The sequence below is a fragment of the Chiloscyllium plagiosum genome, unplaced genomic scaffold, assembly GCF_037043375.1.
Source record: "Chiloscyllium plagiosum isolate Xiang-an unplaced genomic scaffold, Cpla_swu_hap1 HiC_scaffold_20, whole genome shotgun sequence".
In the NCBI taxonomy this organism is placed as follows: domain Eukaryota; kingdom Metazoa; phylum Chordata; class Chondrichthyes; order Orectolobiformes; family Hemiscylliidae; genus Chiloscyllium; species Chiloscyllium plagiosum.
This window is the reverse complement of record NW_028270158.1, coordinates 38,061,300-38,077,822: the sequence shown is the minus strand read 5'-3', so window position 1 is coordinate 38,077,822 and position 16,523 is coordinate 38,061,300. Positions and strand designations below refer to the sequence as shown.

Below are 16,523 nucleotides of genomic sequence, written 5' to 3'. Positions count from 1 at the left end.
TAATGAGATTAATCTTGCTACACTGAATGTTAAAAGGCAGCTTTCATTCCAAGTTCTGGTGTTTATCTAATATTTCCGCATAACTGCACAAATCCTGCCCGGATCCATTATTCTCTTTGGGAATAACATCCTGCCTAATTTGCTTTTGGCACATATGTTAATAGAGGTGTCAATTAAACACAAAGCTCATCATTTAGATCATAGCATTCATATATCCATGAAAGACATAAATTTAAGTTAAATTTTTTCTGGTTTGTTTGCTTTTTGATTGTTTCATTTTAGTTTTGTGGTGTTCTTTGACATGATGTAAGATGTACTACTATGTAGATCCAAATGAACTGGTTCATAATGGAATTCCTATTGTGCTGCACCACAACTAAAAGTCATTTGGTATATAGTTTTTCTTTTGTTTCTACCACATAATATGGGGGTTCCAGCGGCATTCTCATGACCAGATTTTTTTAGAAATCTAAACTGTGGCTTCTCAGCAGTCAGTGTTTGTAACAGTTTAGACAGCTTTGCCACACTTTTTTTTTATCTGTAGATCTGTGGGTTTTTAATGAAAGATGCTGAAGAGCCTGTCAGGATCGGTATCAGGTATATCACAAAGTGAGATATCAACTTGGTACAACTACAGCACAGGATTACCTCAATGTCAAACAGGTGAGAGCAGCATGTGGGAGATGGGGCTAAACGATCCCACAACCAGTGAATCAGATCCGAGCTCTGCAATCCTGCCACATCCAGTTGTGAATGGTTGTGGACAATTGAACAACAAATTCTAGCAGGCAGTCTGACAAATACCCTGCTTCTCAATGATGGGGCAGCCCAGCAAATCAATGGAAAAGTCCAGTCTTGAAATATTTAAATCCATCTTCAGTCAGGGGTGTGAATCCATCTCTGGCTTCACTTTGGTCACAGAATCAAATAGTACACAAGAAGCCCTTTTGCCCATCATGTCCACAACAACAAAAACTACTCTAAATCTATGCTAGTTCCACTTTCCAGCACTTGACTCATGGTCTTGAAGGTTATGACATTTCAGGCATTCATCCAGGGAAGTTATTTGGGTGGAACTGAGAAATAAGAAAGGGATGATCACCTTATTGGGATTGTATTATAGACCCCCCCCCCAATAGTCGAAGGGAAATTGAGAAACAAACTTGTAAGGAGATCTCAGCTATCTGTAAGAATAATAGGATAGTTATGGTAGGGGATTTTAACTTTCCAAACATTTGACTGGGACTGCCATAGTGTTAAAGGTTTACATGGAGAGGAATTTCTTAAGTGCGTACAAGACAATTTTCTGATTCAGTATGTGGATGTACCTACTAAAGAAGGTGTAAAACTTGACCTACTCTTGGGAAATAAGGCAGGGCAGGTGACTGAGGTGTCAGTGGGGGAGCACTTTGGGGCCAGCGACCATAATTCTATTCGTTTTAAAATAGTGATGGAAAAAGATAGACCAGATCTAAAAATTGAAGTTCTAAATTGGAGAAAGGCCAATTTTGATGATATTAGGCAAGAACTTTCGAAAGCTGATTGGAGGCAGATGTTCGCAGGTAAAGGGACGGCTGGAAAATGGGAAACCTTCAGAAATAAGATAACAAGAATCCAGAGAAAGCATTTTCCTGTCAGGGTGAAAGAGAAGGCTGGTAGGTATAGGGAATGCTGGGTGATTAAAGAAATAGAGGGTTTGATGAAGGAAAAGAAGGAAGCACATGTCAGGTATAGACAGGATAGATCGAGTGAATCCTTAGACGAGTATAAAAGAAGTAGGAGTATACTTAAGAGGGAAATCAGGAAGGCAAAAAGAGGATATGAGATAGCTTTGGCAAATAGAATTCAGGAGAATCCAAAGGGTTTTTACTAATATATTAAGGACAAAAGGGTAACTAGGGAGAGAATAGGGCCCCTCAAAGATCAACTAGGAGAAAGTGAGGACTGCAGATGCTGGAGATCAGAGCTTAAAAATGTGTTGCTGGAAAAGCGCAGCAGGTCAGGCAGCATAAAAGGAACAGGAGAATTGACGTTTTGGGCATAAGCCCTTCTTCAGGAAAGGGGGTTTCTTGAAGAAGGGCTTATGCCCGAAACGTCAATTCTCCTGCTGCTTTGATGTGGCCTGACCTGCTGCGCTTTTCCCGCAACACATTTTTAACCCGTCAAAAATCAGCAAGGCGGCTTTTGTGTGGAGTCACAGAAAATGGGGGAGATACTAAATGGGTACTTTGCATCAGTGTTTACTGTGGAAAGGAAATGGAAGATGTAGACTGTAGGGAAATAAATGGTGACGTCTTGCAAAATGTCCTTATTACAGAGGAGGAAGTGCTGGATGTCTCGAAACGGTTAAAGGTGGATAAATCCCCAAGACCTGATCAGGTGTACCCAAGAACTCTGTGGGAAGCTAGAGAAGTGATTGCTGGGCCTTTTGCTGAGTTAGTTGTATCATCGATAGTCACAGGTGAGGTGCCGGAAGACTGGAAGTTGGCAAATGTGCCACTGATTAAGAAAGGCGGTAAAAACAAGCCAGGGAATTATAGACCAAGGATGTTGCCAGGGTTGGAGGATCTGAGCTACAGGGAGATGCTGAACAGACTGGTGCTGTTTTCCCTGGAGCGTCGGAGGCTGAGGGCTGACGTTACAGAGGTTTACAAAATTGAGGGCTATGGATAGGACAAATACACAAAGTCATTTCCCTGTGGTCGGGGAGTCCAGAACTAGAGGGCATAGGTTTAGGTGAGAGGGGAAAGATATAAAAGAGACCTAGTGGGCAACATTTTCATGCAGAGGGTGGTACGTGTATGGAATGAGCTGCCAGAGGAAGTAGTGGAGGCTGGTACAATTGCAACATTGAGGAGGCATTTGGATGGGTATATGAATAAGAAAGGTTTGGAGGGATATGGGCCAGGTGCTGACAGGTGGGACTAGATTGGGTTGGGATTTCTGGTCGGCATGGACAGGTTGGACCGAAGGGTCTGTTTCCATGATGTACATCTCTATGACTCTATTCATCTAAATAGTTTTAAAGGTTGTGAGGTTTCCTGGCTCTACAGGCAATGCATTCCAGATTCCCACCATTCTCTGGCTGAAAAAATGCTTTCCTTGAATTCATTATAAACCTTCTGCCTTTCATCTTACAATTGTGCCCCTCATTATTGATCCTTCAACTGAAGGGAATTGCTGCTTTCTCTCCACTCTGTCACTGCCTCTAACAGCTCTCCTCATGACCTTCTCTGCTCTGGAGAAAACAGCCTCTCTCCATAGCTAAACTGCTCCATTAAGAAAGAAACTGACAGGATTAGATGCTACAAACGCTATGGGCACTGATTAACGTTCTGGCAATAGCACTAAGTTCCTGTGCTCCTGAATTGACTGCTTGCTGCCATACAGCTACAACACCAGCATCTGTTGGTAATGGAAAAATTGCCCAGGTCTGTACTATCCACAAAAAAAAATCAGATCTGGACAGTTACACCTCATCCGTCTACTCAAAATTATCAGCAGAAATGATGGAAGCGGTCATCAACAGAGCTGTTGATAGGCGTATAACAGTAACCCGCTTATTGATGCTCTGTTTACATTCTTTCAGAGCCTCTCCTTTCCTGACCTCCTTCCAACCTTGGTCCAAATATTTACAGAAGTATTAGCCTCAAGAGATGATGGTGTCGGCCCATGACCTCAAGGCACCATTTTAGTGTCACACTAGGTGAGGTCTTTCGATCAGGAGATAAAGGAATCCAAGTATGACCTTCGCAGAGCCATTAAAACAGACAAGGACCTATACCGATCCAAGCTAGAGAACCAGACAGATGCCTGGCGACTATGGCAAGGACTGAATGACATCACAGGTTCTAAACAGGGACAGTGCAAGATAGTAGACAATGACATATCCTTCCCAGATCATCTCAATGCCTTCTATGCTCGCTTTGAGCAGAATTGCGGCGGAGAAGTAACACCTATTCCAACAAGTCTGACAAACCTATCCCAACAGTCACTGCATTAGAGGTAAGATGGTTTTCCTTCATGAGAATCCAAGGAAAGCGATGTGATCAGACGGAGTACCAGGCCGTGCACTCGGAGCATGCGCAGATCAACTGGCAGAGGTCTTCTCGGACATCATCAAACTCTTCTTGCAGCAGGCCACTGTCCCTGCCTGTTTCAAGAAGGCCAACGTCATCTCTGTGCCTAAGAAAGCTCATGCAGCATGTCTCAATGACTACCGCCCAGTGGTCTTAACTTCGGTGGTCATGACATGGTTTGAAAGGCTGGTCGTGGTATTAATCAACACCAGCATCCCCACTACTTTTGACCCACTCCAATTTGCCTGTCGGACCAACAGATCCATGTCAGATACCATATCACTTGCCCTTCACTCCGCCCTAAAACATCTTGACACCAAGAACAGCTACGTAAGAATCCGACTCATTGACTACAGTTCAGCCTTCAACGCTATTATTCCCTCGAGACTGATTACTAAACTTAGTGATCTCGGACTAAGCAATTGGTGAAGATTAGGATCAATATTCATCCTCACTAACACTCAACACTGGAGACCCCAGGGGTGCATACTCAGCCCCCTACTGTACTCATTGTATACCCATAACTGCGTTGCCAAATACCAGACTAATGCCATTTACAAGTTCGCTGATGACACCACCATAGTCAGTTGAATCTCAGATGGCAATGAAGCAAACTGCAGATGGGATGTGGAAGACGTGGAAAAATGGTGCACTGAGAACAGCCTAGCACTCAATGCCCACAAAACCAAGGAACTCATTATTGACTTTCAGCAGGATGTTATTCATGCCTCCTTACGCATTAACAGCACAGAGATGGAATGAGTGGAGAATGTCAAGCTCCTGGGAGTGGTCATCAACAACAAGCTTTGTTGGACACTTTATGTGGATGCACTGGTTAAAAAGGCCCAACAACGTCTCCTCTTCCTCAGGCAGTGGAGAAAATTTGGCATGAATGCGAATACCCTTGCTAATGTCTATAGGTGCACCACTGAGAGCATTCTGTCTTGATGTATCACTACCTGGTATGGCAACCATACCATTCAAGATCGGAGACGGTTACAGAGAGTGGTGAACTCGGCCCGGACAATCATAAAGGCCAACCTCCCATCTGTAGAATCCATCTACCAGTCCAGCTGTCAAGGAAAGGCCACCTGCCTTCTCAAAGATCCATCCCACCCTGGCAATGTTTTTCTAAAACCTCTACCATTGGGGAGAAGGTATAGAAGCCTGAACACACACACACACCTGAACTGGTTTTGAAACAGTTTCCACCCTACTGTTGTTAGAATGCTGAATGGACTTTCAAACTCTTAGCATACCATTACCTGTATTTTGGTTTTTGCTGCTGTTTACCTTTTATTTGCCTATCTTTGCTAGTTAACTGTGATCTGCCTGCATTGCTTGCAAGACAAAGCTTTTCACTGTTCCTCTGTACACGTGCCAATAAATTAAATTCAATTCACACCCAAGGACCCCCATAAAACTGAAGTCCAAGGGTATTGGGGTGAAAAGCTCCATACTGGTTGTAGTTGCACCTAGCCAAAAGGATGATGGTGTTGGTCATTCAAGTTCAATCGTCTCAATCCCAGGACAGCAGTGCAGAAGGTCATTAGGACAGATATTTCTGAACCAGCCTTTTGATCAATGTTATTAAATGCCAATGGTGTAGGTTGGTCTTGAGCCCGGCCTCCTGGTTCCGATGTAGGAACACTTGCACTGCACCAAAGGGTCCCCGATCCCCAGGTTAGTGTCCGCAGCCCAACCATCTTCAGCTGCTTTATCAACGGTCTTCTCTCTGTCACTATCATTAGGTCAAAATTGAGAGTGTTCTCTGAGGATTAATCAATGTTTACCATTTGCAACTCCTCAGATATTAAAGCAATCTGTTTACATACAGGAATACTGGACATATTCCAGGCTTTGGTTGATAAGTGTTAAATAACAATTTTGCTACACAAATGTTGGACAGTCTCCAAGGAGAAGAAATCTAAGCATTTCCCATTTATGTATTACTCTGAGGTTTCCTACTGACTACAGCGTGACTGGCCAGCGTGTGGCTACATGAGCAAGTCAGAGGCTGGGAATGTAGTTAGTACCTCACCTTTTGACTCCCCAACATCTCTCCTCTGTCTAGAAGGCAGGAGTGTGGTGGAATCCCCTCCATTCGCTCAGGTAAGTGCACCTTCAAGTCTGCTGTCTCAACACGTTTGGCATTGTCCAGGCAGCCCATTGGTTGGCATTCCATCGACCACTGGTGCCCGTGTGTACCATGTGTGAGATGCAATTTAGTAACTTAGTGATGATCCTCTGACAGTACCTTCCAAATCCATGTCCCTGGAGGAACAAAGACAGCAGATACATGGGAACACCAACACCTGCGAGTTTCCCTTCAACCACTCACCTAACTTGGAAATCTAATACGATTTGGGTCAAAATCCTGGACTTCCCCAGTTATAACCATCCCATGGACTGCAGCGGTTCAAGAGACGTGGCTCAAGCGTAATTAGGAGTGAACAACAAATGCTGGCCCAACCTGTCATGCCAACATCTGACAAACAAATAAATAGAAATGATGGCTATTTCTTGCACCCAGAGATTAGGATGAAGGGTGAGAAAGACTTATTAAACTGGATCTCTACTCTTTTTACATTGTGTGGGCATTTTTGGGGTTTTCCAGACTGGTTAATATTCATGACTAGAACTGATGCAGCTCAAAATACCATTTGAATTAGGCAAGGAGAGTGTGAGATTTGACAATACCACTTGGTTTTAGGGTTGTGTATGAGTTTTGAAGTAAGATTTTCACTCTTTAGCAAGTTTTTAAGTAGCCATGTTCTGAGTTTCCGTTTGCCGAGGTGAGATAATGAACCAGTGAAAAGCAGGCTGACAGCAGTCATTGCAGCCTGGTGTCAGCTTGTCTACTTCAAAACCGCCACATTTGTTGTAATTCTACTGTGCACTGATAAAGGCCTGCTGTCTGCTAGGTGAGAAGCTGCAGTATTTTCTTTGTTTCTTTGTTTTAAAGTTGTCATAATTCAAAACCTTTGTTTGCTTGAATTTAGTATCACTGTTTCTCAAACAAGAACGGTGCTTTTTAAATGGGTGTTAGTTTATGGACTGCCTTGATCTATATTGTATCTCTGGGACAGAACACCTACGTAATACGTAATTTAAAAAAGTTAGCTCCTAATATTCCACTCGGAATGTTTTGTTTTTAATAGCTTTAGTAATTATGGTAATGTTTAGGTACATGGTTTATGAATCAGTTTCATAAGAGAACATAACATTGTACAAGAATATATTTGTTTGTTCACCGTGAATATAACTTCTGGGGACGAAAAAAAAAAGAGATGGACATTTGTCTTGCTTCTGAGACTTCAATAACACACCGACCGCCCCCGCCCAAAAACAAACTCAGCAGAGTTAATTTGGACTAGTTTCTAATAAGACATGAGAAAACCTTAAGACTTAGGAATGCAAGTTGGAAAATTGAATATTCTCCAGCCCAGTTTTGTGGAGCAATTGTTCTGAGACGCAGTTCGAGGTAACCTCCTGTTAGAAACTGAAGCTGGGTATTGTCCGTGCAGCAACATTTCCAGGAATCTTTAGTCTTTGAGAGATGAGAAACTTCCACATTTGCTTTCACTGTTTTCGAGAAGTTTTTAGAGTTATAGAGTCATAGAGATGTACAGCACAGAAACCGACCCTTCGGTCCAACCCGTCCATACCAACCAGATATCCCATCCCAATCTAGTCCCACATACCAGCACTCAGCGCATATCCCTCCAAACCCTTCCTATTCATATGCCTTTTAAATGTTGCAATTGTACTAGCCTCCACCACTTCCTCTGGCAGCTCATTCCATACACATAACACACCCTGTGTGAAAAAGTTTCCCCTTAGTTCTCTTTTATATCCCTCCCCTCTCACCCTAAACTTATGCCCTCTAGTTCTGGACTCCCCGAACCCAGGGAAAAGACTTTGTCTATTCATAATTCTATTGCCGCTCATAATTTTGTAAACCTCTCTAAGGTCACCCCTCAGCCTCCAACACTCCAAGGAAAACAGTCCCAGCCTGTTCAACCTCTCCCTATAGTTCAAATCCTCCAACCCTGGCAACATCCTTGTAAATCTTTTCTGAACTCTTTCAAGTTTCTCAAAATCTTTCTGAAAGGAAGGAGACCAGAATTGCACGCAATATTCCAACAGTGGTCTAACTAATGTCCTGTACAGGCACATCATGACTTCCCAACTCCTGTACTCTATACTCTGACCAATAAAGGAAAGCATACCAAACGCTGCCTTCACTATCCTATCTACCTGCGACTCCACTTTCAAGGAGCTATGAACCTGCACTTCAAGGTCTCTTTGTTCAGCAACACTCCCTAGGACCCTACCATTAAGTGTATAATTCCTGCTAAGATTTGCTTTCCCAAAATGCAGCACCTCGCATTTATCTAAATTAAACTCCATTTGCCACTTCTCAGCCTATTGGCCCATCTGGTCAAGATCGCATTGTAATCTGAGGTAATAAAATAAGTTTAATAAATTGATTGATTTACAAATAATGATTTGTTTCAACCTTGCTAGGTTAGACATAAATGAGAACCCTGTTGTTATAATCTGAGATCTTAGAGCTTTCAGTTGAAGTGGTTTTCACAACTCAACCTCTGAAATTTGCATATCTGTGCCTGCTGTCATTCTCTAGTCATTCATCATTCATTCATTGACAGTTCCCCGCAGATGAGGGTGGCTCTCTTCACTCTCCAGGTGAGTCCGTAGACGGCTGTACAGACCGCTACGACTACCACAGGTTCTGTTATGCTTGGGGCTTCAGGTGGTCATGGGAAGGGGGGCAGTTGATATGGCAGCATGATCCTTTCACTGTTTTCGCCTGGCTTCTATTTTTTCCCAATGGCAAGTCTTGAGGTCTCGGTGCCTTCCCGGATGCTGCCCCTCCACTTTGGATGATCTTGGGCCAGTGATTCCCAGGTGTCTGTGGGAATGCTGTCCTTTGCCAGTGAGCTCTTGAGGGTATCACTTGAAGTGTTTTATGTGTCCACCTGGCGCAAATGCTATGAGATACCTACAGCGAAGGTGTTGGTCTTGGAATCCCCTTCAGACTTGAATAGCCTGAGCAGTTGCAGCAGCTCTGCAAAGATTTTTACAACTATCAAATAAATCTTAAAGTCGGTGGGGCTTTCTGACTGCTGCTTACCATGCCACTAGCTCAGGTCAGGAAAACCCAGGACAAAAAAAACAAAAAGTAGGTCACGCAAATAAGTGTTCAGACCTCAAGGTGAGAACCTCAACTGATGGTGCTGCAGCTTTGGTAAAGCTTCCATTAATCTCCTCACCTCTGGCAATTAACGTCCTTGAATTTTATTTCTTGAAAATGAGCAAACCTACCATGTTACTTCCAAGCTCACTATTTGCATAGAACGTTTCATTTGGTTTTGAAATTTCTGTAGTGAAATTTCAGTTCCAGTAGGGGAGTCACTTGTACAGAAAGCTGAGTGACAGTCATGTAAGGGATTTCAACTGGGTGTTCGTTGTAGGATATAAGCAATTATTAGCAACTGTGCCCATTCTACAAGGGAACAGAACAAAGGTGAAGCAATTTAAGGTGCTATCAATAAAATTTGGAAGAATGTGCGTAAAGTAGGGTTATCGACGTCTGAATTTACAGAAGATATTTCTGTAACTACTTTCCCAAAAGTATATTGTGAGTAATTTGCAGTATAACTGCATCAGTGTCTTCTGGAGATCAATTTATTCTCTTGGTCTGTTACAATGTAATTTTTAGCACAGGAGGACTGAGAGTATCCAGCCACTCGAACCTGTTGAGCAGGATTTTCATGGACTTGGGAAAAATCAGTGGTTAGCACTGAATTCTGTGACTCCTGTTTATGTCCCTGGCACCCCTATCACTTTACCATTATTGGTTAAGGGTGCAGTGGAGAAAATCCCGAGCCCACCCACCCTGCACTTCCTATCTGGCCAGCTCCATTTATCCTGGAGAGGCATCTCCTAATTCCCTGCATTTTTCATGGAGTTAGGTCAGTTTTTAAAGGACTTGTGATGCACATCTCCTCACACGTGTTGTGTACCACAGTCTGGATGAAGAACCTTTGTTTGTAAGGTAAGTTCAGAAGATCTTGCCCATGCTCCCTGTGCCCCTCTAACACCACCATCCCATGTATATTGATATTAATACATTTTATATATAATACACTCTTTGCCAAACTCTGGCATTTCCATATCCAGTCACCAACTTTGCACTCTGGACAGAACTAATGACCCTACAGTAAAGACAGGATGTAGGGGGAAATAAAACTTTTTAAAAAGTAATTCATTCCTAACTGTCTATTTCCTTTAAAAAAAACTGCTTTTAACCACACCTCTGAGCATTGATCATCCAGATGATTTCAGTTATCAATAACAGAAACCACGACAACCTGATACTTGCTTAATCTTGTGTAAGTGAAATTGAAACTGTGCAATTGACAGAGTAGATCACAAAGCAAGAACTATCAATCAATCAATCAATGTTTTCTGGGATCTAGCTATTTAAGCAGAATAATAGATGTCTAGGGAGAGGTGATAAACCAATGATCACTTTTTTTTAAATATCGCCTTGGATGGGGACATTGCTGGTTGGCCAACATGTATTGCCTGTCCCAAGCTGCCCTTGAGAAGTGGTGGTGGGATACTGCAGTCTATATACTGTACCCACAATATCACTGGAACAGAGTTACAGGATTTGAATCCAGTGACAGTGAAGGCATAGTGATATATTTCCAAGTCAGATGGTGAGTGGCTTGGAGGGGAACTTGCTATTGGTGGTGTTCCCCTGTACCTGCTCCCCTTGTCCTTATAAATGGAAGTGGTTGTGGATTTCGAAGCTGCTGGGTGAGGATCTTCGAATTTCTGCAGCGCATTTTGTAGATAGTACACATTGCTGCTACCATGCATCGTTTGGAGAGGGGGTGAATGTAGATTAGATTAGATTATCTAAGGTGTGGAATCACACCATTCGGCCCAATAAGTCCACACCAACCCTCTGAAGAGTAACCCACCCAGACCCATTTCCCTCTGAATAATGCACTTAATGCTATGGGCAATTCACCTAATCTGCACACCTTTGGATTGTGGGAGGAAACTGGAGCACCCAGAGGAAACCCATGCAAACATGGGGAGAATGTGCAAACTCCACACAGACGGTCACCCAAGTTAGGACTTGAACCCGGGTCTCTGGTGCTGTGAGACAGCAGTGCTAACCACTGAGCTACCATGCTGCCCCAGTTGTGCTAGGCAAGTGGGCTGCCTTGTCGTGGATGGTGTCGAGCATCTTGATTGTTGTAAGGGTTAGAACATAGAACATAGAACAATACAGCACAGAACAGGCCCTTCGGCCCACGATATTGTGCCAAACATTTGTCCTAGCTTAAGCACCCATCCATGTACCTATCCAATTGCCGCTTAATGGTCACCAAAGATTCTGACTCTACCACTCCCACAGGCAGCGCATTCCATGCCCCCACCACTCTCTGGGTAAAGAACCCACCCCTGACATCGCCCCTATACCTTCCACCCTTCACCTTACATTTATGTCCCCATGTAACACTCTGTTGCACCCGGCGAAAAAGTTTCTGACTGCCTACTCTATCTATTCCTCTGATCATCTTATAAACCTCTATCAAGTCACCCCTCATCCTTCGCCGTTCCAACGAGAAAAGGCCTAGCACTCTCAACCTATCCTCGTACGACCTATTCTCCATTCCAGGCAACATCCTGGTAAATCTTCTCTGCACCCTCTCCAAAGCTTCCACATCTTTCCTAAAGTGAGGCGACCAGAACTGCACACAGTACTCCAAATGAGGCCTAACCAAAGTCCTGTACAGTTGCAACATCACTTCACGACTCTTGAATACACCATAGGCCTTCTTACAAGCTCTATCCACCTGAGTGGCAACTTTCAAAGATCTATGAACATAGACCCCAAGATCCCTCTGTTCCTCCACCTCACTAAGAACCCTACCGTTAACCCTGTATTCCGCATTCTTATTTGTCTTTCCAAAATGGACAACCTCACACTTGGCAGGGTTGAACTCCATCTGCCACTCCTCAGCCCAGCTCTGCATCATATCTAAGTCCCTTTGCAGCCGACAACAGCCCTCCTCACTATCCACAACTCCACCAATCTTTGTATCATCTGCAAATTTACTGACCCACCCTTCGACTCCCTCATCCAAGTCATTAATAAAAATTACAAACATCAGAGGACCCAGAACTGATCCCTGCGGAACTCCACTTGTAACTGGGCTCCAGGCTGAATATTTGCCATCTACCACCACTCTCTGACTTCGACCGGTTAGCCAGTTTTCTATCCAATTGGCCAAATTTCCCTCTATCCCATGCCTCCTGACTTTCCGCATAAACCTACCATGGGGAACCTTATCAAATGCCTTACTAAAATCCATGTATACTACATCCACTGCTCTACCCTCATCCACATGCTTGGTCACCTCCTCAAAGAATTCAATAAGACTTGTAAGGCAAGACCTACCCTTCACAAATCCGTGCTGGCTGTCCCTAATCAAGCAGTGTCTTTCCAGATACTCATAAATCCTATCCCTCAGTACCCTTTCCATTACTTTGCCTACCACCGAAGTAAGACTAACTGGCCTGTAATTCCCGGGGTTATCCCTATTCCCTTTTTTGAACAGGGGCACAACATTCGCCACTCTCCAGTCCCCTGGTACAACCCCGTTAACAGTGAAGACTGCAATTTCCTCTCTTGCTTCCCACATAATCCTAGGATATATCCCATCAGGCCCGGGGGACTTGTCTATCCTCAAGTTGTTCAAAATGCCCAACACATCTTCCTTCCTAACAAGTATCTCCTCTAGCTTACCAGTCCGTTTCACACTCTCCTCTTCAACAATACGGTCCTTCTCGTTCGTAAATACTGAAGAAAAGTACTCATTCAAAACCTCTCCTATCTCTTCCGACTCAATACACAGTCTCCACTACTGTCCTTGATCGGACCTACCCTCGTTCTCGTCATTCTCATGCTTCTCACATACGCATAAAATGCCTTTGGGTTATCCTTGATCCTATCTGCCAAAGATTTTTCATGCCCTCTCTTAGCTCTCCTAATCCCTTTCTTCAGCTCCCTTCTGGCTGTATCCCTCCACTGCTCTGTCTGAACCCTGTTTCCTCAACCTTATGTAAGCCGCCTCCTTCCTCTTTACAAGACATTCAACCTCCCTCGTCAACCAAGGTTCCCTGCATGACTACTACCCTGCGGCTTCTGCACCTTTCCAATCTGTTTCCCAATCTGTTTCTCCGCATCTGCTTCGGCGGGTCAATGTGGACTTGTTGGGCCGAAGGGCCTGTTTCCACACTGGAATGTAATCTAATCTAATCTCTGCTGCTATTGGGGGGTCTATAGTAAACACCCAACAAGGTGACTGCACCATTCCTATTTCTGACTTCAGCCCATACTACCGCCAAAGGCAGATCTCCCTCGAACTGCCTTTCTGCAGCCGTTATACCATTTCTAATTAGCAACGCCACCCCCCCTCCTTTTTTACCACCCTCCCTAATCTTACTGAAGCATCTGTAACCAGGAACCTCCAACAACCATTCCTGTCCCTCTTCTATCCACGTTTCCGTGATGGCCACAACATCGTAGTCCCAGGTACCGATCCACGCCTTAAGTTCACCCACCTTATTTCTGATACTCCTTGCGTTGAAGTATACACACTTGAACCCATCTCTGTGTCCGCAAGTATTCCCTGTCAGTGCTATCTTCTCCACCGCCTCCCTACATTCTTGGACATCCTGAAAAACAGCTAACCTACTTGCTGGACTACAAGTCCGGATCCCACCCCCTGCCAAATTAGTTTAAACCCCCCCGAAGAGTGCTAGCAAACCTACCTCCCAGGATATTGGTGCCCTTCTGGTTCAGGTGCAACCCGTCCTGCTTGTACAGGTCCCACCTTCCCCAGAATGCAGTCCAATTGTCCAAATACCTGAAGCCCTCCCTCCTACACCATCCTTGCAGCCACGTGTTCAACTGCACTCTCTCCCTAATCCTTGCCTCACTGTCACGTGGCACCGGCAACAACCCAGAGATGACTACTCTGTCCGTCCTAGCTTTTAGCTTCCAGCCTAACTCCCTGAGCTCCTGAATGACCTCCCCACCCCTCTTCCTACCTACGTCGTTGGTGCCAATGTGCACCACGACTTCTGGCTGCACACCCTCCCCCTTAAGGATTCTGAAGACACGGTCCGAGACATCTCGGACCTTGGCACCCGGGAGGCAACAAACCATCCGAGAGTCTCGCTCATGTCCACAGAACCGCCTGTCCATCCCTCTAACTAGAGAGTCTCCTATAACTAGCGCTCTCCTCCTCTCCCCCTTTTCCTTCTGAGTCTCAGAGCCAGACCTCGCGCCACAGACCCGGTCACTGCAGCTTACCCCTGCTACCCCATCAGTATCCAAAGCGGTATACCTATTGTTTAGGGAAACGACCACAGGGGATCCCTCCACTGCCTGTTTCCTCCCCATCCCACCTCTAACTGTTACCCAGCTACCTCTGTTCTCTGGCGTAGCTATGTCCCTGTAGCTTCTATCTATCACCCTCTCAGCCTCTCGAATAATCCTCAGTTCATCCAATTCCAGTTCCAGTTCCCTAACACGTTCTGTGAGGAGCAGGATCTGACTGCATTTCCTGCAGATGAAGTCGGCAGGAGTATCGGTGGTCACCCCTACCTCGAACATCCTGCAGGAGGAACATTCCACTGCCATTACTCTACACCTCGCCTCCGAAAACAAGAACACTGAGTAGCTTACCTGTGGACTTTAAAATTAGGTTAGAGGAGGAGGATGGGAGGGAGGCCCTACTATGTAGGGCCTGGGGTCTAGAACACACCCACTCAAATATCAATCACTTACCTTCCCGACCAGCTCTGCGCTCCAACCTCACTTCCGCCCAGCTCGCGCCGCTCTCTGCTGTGAGAAGACCGTTGGCGTCGAGGTAAGTTCTTTATATATCAGTCACTTACCTTCCCGACCAGCTCTGCGCTCCAACCTCACTTCCGCCCAGCTCGTGCCGCTCTCTGCTGTGAGAAGCAAATGTACACATGCAGGCAATTGTGCAGTATTTCATCACATTCCTGGCTTGTGCCTTGTAGATGTAGATAGGCTTTGGGTATTCAGGAGGTGAGTTATTTGATGCAGTGTTCCTAACCTCTGACCTGCTCTTGTAGCCACTGTATTTATATGGCGAGTCCATTTGAGTTTTTGGCCAATGGTAACCCCCAAGATGTTGATAGTGGGGGATTCAGTGATGGTACCACCATTGAATGACAAGGGGTAGTGGTTAGATTGTGTCTCATATTGGTGATGGTCATTGCCTGGCAATTGTATAGCACAAGTGCCACTTGCCACTTTTCAGCCCAAGCCTGGATATTGCCCAAGACTTGCTGCATTTGTGCATGGACTGCTTCAGTATCTGAGGAGTCACAAATGATGCTGAACGTTGTGCAATTATTGGTGAACATTCCCATTTCTGATCTTATGATGAAAGGAAAGTCATTGATGAAGCAGCTAAAAATGGTTAGGCCTAGGACAGTACCCTGAGGAACTCTTGCAGAGGAATCATGGCTCTGCAATGACTGACTGACTGATCTTCAACAACCACAACCATCTTCCTATGTGCCAAGTCTGTCTCCACCAGCAGACAGTTTGCTCCCTGATACCCATTGAGTCCAGTTTTGCTGGGGCTCCTTTATACCACACTTTCTCAAATGTGGCCTCGAAGTCAAGGGCTGTCACTTTGACCTCGTCTCTGGAATTCAGCTCTTCTGTCCGTGTTTGAACCAAGGCTGTAATGAGGTCAGGAGCTGAGTGGCCCTGGCACAATCCAAACTGGTGTTTGTTGAGCAGGTGCTGCTTGATAGCAGTGTTAATGACTCCTTCCATCACTTTACAGATGATTGACAGTGGACTGGTTGGTTGGTAATTGGATGGGTTGGATTTGTCCTGCTTTTTGTGTGCAAGCCATACATGGGCAATTTTGTACATTGTCGGGGAGATGCAAGTGTTGTAACTGCACTGGAACAGCTTGGCTAGGAGAGCAGCAAGTTCTGGAGCACAAATCATTTAAAACCATGGATTCTAACCCCTTCTTTGACTTCACTTTGTAACACTCCATTCCATGTAAGAACTTTTAAAAAATCTCCAGTTTCTCCAATATCGGTGCTTTTGAGAGGTCACCCTCTTTTTGTCAATGTATGCACTTCCTCTCCCCCACCCTCCCACTTAACTTCTACAATCGCCCCAAATCTGTCCCCCCTGCTGTATTGCTGCTATCCTATGACACCTTTCCACGTAACCCAACACACAGACACTTGCAATTCTTCTATTGATGTGGTCTCCTTCATGGTGTGGATGCCAAGCACAGACGGGGGATTGATTTGAGGAACACTTCT

The 16,523-nt window shown here is 44.8% G+C and overlaps 1 protein-coding gene across 2 annotated transcripts in view; it reads left to right on the top strand.

Annotated features, from left to right (window-relative positions):
- carhsp1 (calcium regulated heat stable protein 1) overlaps window positions 1-16,523 on the top strand; it is a 110,710-nt gene that overhangs the window by 42,370 nt on the left and 51,817 nt on the right. The window lies entirely within an intron of this gene.